Genomic DNA, 5,828 nt, shown 5'->3' with positions numbered 1-5,828 from the left:
TTATCTCTCTTGGCTTGTTTAAATTCCCATTCTCTGTCTGCTCCGGAACGAAGCTGACACACAAACCCCACAGTTGCTCAAGAAGAGCAGGCAGTTGTTCTTAAGGCCATTCGGTGTCACAATTGTGGAATTGTTGGCCATCTACTGAAAAACTGTCGAAAGGGCCAATTTTCCAAAGGAGCCAAAGGGAGCTCAGAGAAAGGAGGGGCCAGTAGCAGAAAGCATGCTAAGCCCCAGTCCAAGCAAGGTCTAGCTTTGATTACACCTGTGGTAAACTGCCTCCAGCCGCTCGCCCCTCCCTCACCTGTCTTTGCTCTCCGGCCAGACTAGATTTCTTGAGCAGGGCTGGCAGACACGTTTACTTTTCACAGAAACAGGACAAAATAGAACCGGTAAGGCTGCCACCACTCCCTTTGTCCTGGGGAACCCAGAGCCGCAACCCAAGGAGAAGGCTGTGCCCGGTTATTGCTGGTTATCCCCACTCCACAAGTTGTATCCACAGGCTTGCAGACAGAAATTCTACGGTAGAGCACAACCAAGCGTAAGGCTAGGAATTAGCTTTTCCCCCGGAAAGGCACACAAACCAAAACAGTTTCTTTCTTTAAAATTTATTTTAAAAGAACATAAGAAAACATGCTAAAAAGCAGGCACATCTTTAGTAAGTTACAAGCAAGGAAAAAAAACAACATTGTGGAATCTAACTGACTTACACACTCACGACTAAATGACAGATAGAATAGTTAGAGTCCTTCCTTGTTCCGCATTCAAAGGTTTTCAACAATTCTCCATCACAAAGGACGAAAGGACGACTACTTAGGTGGAGTTTTAGCAGCCGGGCGATTTGCGGATTGCAGAGCGCACTTTCCCAGCCATTCCCAAGATCTTTTATCCCCAATTTGCACGTGGCGTCGGAACCCCCAAAACCAATCATAACTCTTGATTATTTTTAAATTCTCCAATGACCGGCTTGCGGGCTAATCAATCTAACTTCTGGCAGCTGGACCAATTAAGAACCCAGAGCCTAAATCAAAGGGGTTTCCTCCCTTTCCATGGAGCCTATGTAGATGCACATTCCCAGGCAATCAAGGGCAGATAACATCACTGAGGGAATGCACATAACTTCGGACCCAGGTGTCAAACCTTTCATTAAATCAGCGGTTTCCTTTCCCATAATAAACCTTTCACACCCTGGGAGCCTGCTGGTCTGGGGTTAAAGGGACAAAACTTATTTCCCATGGTCCTTGTGGCTTGTTGGTTTCCCACAAGGCCTCACTCTCGTTGCTTGACCAAAGAACAGCTTCTAAGCAAACACTAACTTTACTACAACACCGGAGACGTCAGCGTCAACCTGGAATGCTTTTGTTGTCGACACGGGAGCCACAGTCCATCTGACAGGACTCAAAGGGTTGTTTACCACTTTTGAGGATCGGCATTATCACCGGTCTCTCTGTACTGAGGAAGATTTACAGCCAGAGGGTGACCACTGGAGAGATTCCTCAGTGTCTTAGGAAGGTGGCGGCCTTCCTGGGCGTTTTCCCAACACAAATATCCAAATCTCTTTTTATATCCTTCCATAACTTTTCATAATTGTCTTTGTACAAATTCAAATTTTTTGCAGTCATATATACACCCAGATACTTCACCTTTTTCACAAATTTCAACCCTGTGGTTTCTTCTAAATTAAGTTTTTCATGTATCGTTAAATTTTTTTCTGAGACTTTGGTTTTATTCTTATTCAATTTGAAACCTGCAACTTGTCCAAACTCTTGAATTATTTTCAGTGCTTTGATTGCACTGATCTCAGGATCCTGTAAAGTCAATACCAAATCATCAGCAAAGGCTTTTAACTTATATTGTTTAGTTCCCACTACTATGCCTTTAACTTCCTCGTCTTTCCTTATCATGTTCAACAGCACCTCTAGGACAGAAATAAAAAGCAGGGGGGAAAGTGGGCACCCTTGCCTGGTTCCCTTCTCAATCTTAATTTCTTCTGAGGCCACATTGTTAATTATAATTTTTGCTTTTTGCTCAAAGTAAATTGCATTAATACCATTTAAATTTTTTTGACCGATCCCCATTTTACATACGTTCTGCTTCATAAAACTCCAAGAAACATTATCAAAGGCTTTCTCTGCATCAATAAACATTAACATTGCTTTAGTGTTCCTTTTTACCTCTAACTTTTCCAACACATCCACTATGTTCCTAATATTAGCTTTCATATGCCTCTCAGGTAAAAAACCTGATTGATCTTTATGTATGTGCTTATCTTGTAGCCAAAATATTTGCAAGTATTTTATAATCCACATTCAACAAAGAAATTGGTTGGTAGTTTACTTGAGCTCTATCTGTATCCGGTTTGGCTATCAGAGTGATAAATGCCTCTTTCCAGGACTCTTGTGCTTTGTTCCCCTGTAATATCTTGTTACAAACATCCATCAATGGTTGTATCAGCCAATCCTTAAATATTTTATAATATTGGGATATTAAGCCATCAGGTCCCGGTGCTTTGCCTATTTGCATTGCCACTTCAACTTCTTGTCTTCTAATCCATTCATTTAGTAGGTTCCTTTTATCTGTTGGAATTTTCTGCAATCCATTTTTATCCAAAAACTGTTCCATTTTTGCCCTTTCTTCTTTTTCTTTTTTGTAAAGCTGTTTATAGTACTTTTGAAAGCATTTTCTGATCTCTACTGGGTTCTTAATATTCTTTCCATCCTCCATAATATTAATTATTGTACTCTCCTTCTGTCTCTTTTTCAATTGCCAAGCCAGTAATTTTCCGCATTTATTTGCCAATTCAAAAGTCTTTTGTTTCATCAATTTAATTTTCCATTCAATTTCTTGATTTGTGAATACTGGGATTGTAAAGCCTTAATCTCCTTTTGAATCTGTTGATTTTTGGAGTTACATCTCAGTTTTTTCTCTTTCTCCTTCAATTGAGACAGGATTTTTTCCTTTTGCTCATTCTGTGCTTTCTTCCTAATAGAATTTTGTTGAATCAGGAAACCTCGCATTACTGCTTTACTTGCATCCCATATGACCCTTGCTTCAGTTTCAGGATTCAGATTCAATTCAAAATAGTCCTTTAGGGTCTTCTGAGCTTTATTAACAATCAAATCATTTCTGAGTAAAGCATCATTCATTCGCCATCTAAAAGAACCATGTAGAAACAATTTTAAATCTGTTAACACAGCATTATGATCGGAACAAGTCCTTGGGCAGATCTCATATTTAGTCACTCTTGGGGTCAAGTCTTTAGTTAGCCATATATAATCGATTTGCATCTGGAAAAAAAGTAAAATCTTTCTCCATTGGATTCCTCAATCTCCAAATATCCACCAGGTCAAAATTGTCCACCATCTCAAAAAACGTCTTTGGTAGCCTCCCATCATTAGTAAGTTTTTGCCTTTGAGACTACCCCATTCAAATCCCCCATCAAGACAATTTTGTAATCCAGGTAGTCCATAAGAATAGCCTGTAAATTTTCAAAGAATTCCGACTTGCCCTCATTTGGTGCATAGATTCCAAGCATCAAGAGTTTTTCGCCTTGTACTGTCAATTCCACTGCAACATATCTTTCAACATCATCCTTGAAGATCATTTTGGGACTGAATTTCTCTTTAACATAAATCACAACACCTCTTTTTTTAACCTTATCTGAAGAGATAAATTCCTGACCTAATTTTTTATTTTGCAGAACTTTCCTGTGGGTTCTTATTACATGAGTTTCTTGTAAACATATCACATCTAAATTCTGTTTTATCAGCACGTGTTGAATTTTATTTCTTTTAGGCCATGAATTAAGTCCATTAACATTCCAAGATAAAATTCTTAATGCCGTGTTATCTCAGTCCAAATCTGGAGGTCTGATTCCTGCCCCAAGTCCTAATCCTGATCTCAAACCTGCACCTGTGGCTGATCCAACTCCTGCTCCTGTGTCAAATCCAAAATCACTAGCATTCTTTTCCAAAAAAATTCTCTTTTCTTCAATTGACCTGATTCGATGTTTCATTTGCTGATATTTAAATGAAAGGCCTTGTGGAAATTTCCATTGAAAGAAGATGTTTTTTTCTTCTCAAAGCACTTGTAAGATCCAAATAGTTATTTCTTTTTGCCAAGAATTTTTTTTTGGAATTTCTTTAACTAAAACAATTGAATGTTGTTGTACTTCAAAATTCTTCTTGTAATGCAATCCCAATCATTTAAAATTTTTGAGTCCTTTTTTCCCTCTAGGTCCAAATCTATAGGCCTTTACAGTTGTAGATTCCACCTCTTCCTTTGTTAGATCCCAAAAGGATACAAATTCCTGGACCAAACACTCTTTCAAATTTCCTTGTTCAATCTCTGGTAGGCCTCTCAAAGTTGTAAAAAAGCTATTGCTGTTTGGGCCTCTTCCTGTGATTTTTCTAAGTCCAAAAGTTTAACTGTTTCGATCTCTGATACTCTTTTCTGCAAACCTTCAACTTCTGTTTTGACCTCTTGGAGATCTTTGCGCAGAATTCAAAGTGTTTTTTAAATTCTTGGAGACAGAGCGTATTAGCTCTGACCTCTGTTGCAAGACTCGACAAACCCTGCTTATTATCTTTCATAAACTCCAATACTTGCTCTTGGAAAGCCTGGTCTTTAGATTCTCTTCTTGTTTGTAGCTTTTTCCCAGGCTCACCCGCCATAACACCGCTAGTAACTCAGATTTCCAAGCTCAAAGATACTTTTATTTCCACAGAGTCAGGAGTAATGAGCTAGTAGTCATACAACAGCTCCAGTTTGTGGAACAAGACAGTTAAAATACAGTCCCAATTTTTCCAGCCTGCCATTCTTACTTATTTTCCTTTTTCACTACTCAAGCAATTCAAATGGGGTATGTTGCCAATTTTCACTTGAAGGGTTAAAATGTTTCAGCTCAGACCACTGCAGAACTTCAAAGTAACCAAGTAGGAAACGAAAGTAACAGGATGCCTTCTATTGTTACATCACAATGGCTGCTCGCCGCTCTGACTGGGTCACCGATTCCAGAGAGTCAGGCGGCTTTTAAAAGTCCTTTTAAAAAACTTTCGCAGGTATTTCAGTAATGTTAAATTCTCTTCTTCCCTTCACCTGCTTTTGGGGGGCTAATAGATTCAGTCTTTGGAAGTTTAAAAGTCTCTAAGTCCTTTCTCTTGGCTTCAGAAACGCCTCTGCTTTCCCATTCTATCAGCAGGTAGGGACTGACTTCCGTTTTTAAATTCCCTTACCCATCTCCAAATTGTTCCAAATTTTAATCCAAATGTAAAAAGTACTCACAGTACAGTCCTTAAATGATTTTATAGTTGGAAGAATTGACCGCTAATGCCTCACAGTCTCGTAGCTTCGTACCATCAAAGGAAGCATTCTATCCATTGTGTCGCAGCTCCCACCCCCTCGCTCTTGGAGCTGAAAACAGAGTTTACTGGGGAGGGGGGAGCCCGCTTTTGACGCCTGCCAGATCCCATGTCCTCAAAATGCTCGATTTGAGGTTTTTCCTGGGTGTCTGCTGCACTGGAGCGGTTTCCCCCACCTTTGATGTACCAAGGTCTCCTCCTATGAAGAGACCTCCGACTGTGATGGTGGCACGATCAACCAGAAGCCTGAAAAAACCTATTTCCATTGGGGTTTTCACACCTTTACAATTCTGCATGTTGTTTCTTTCAAGCAACTCAATTATTTTGTCTCTTTGACTTAACAAAAAACTTCCATCACTGGTTCTCTGGATTTCTAGACCAAGATAGTTCTTTGCTGGTCCTAAATCTTTTACTTTGAACTGTTTCCTTAGTTCTGCAAACTCCTTTACCTGCTTATTACTCTTAGCA

This window comes from Podarcis gaigeae (assembly GCF_964106915.1).
Source record: "Podarcis gaigeae genome assembly, chromosome: W".
Classification (NCBI taxonomy): Eukaryota; Metazoa; Chordata; class Lepidosauria; order Squamata; family Lacertidae; genus Podarcis; species Podarcis gaigeae.
Note: the sequence above shows the minus strand (reverse complement) of the source record.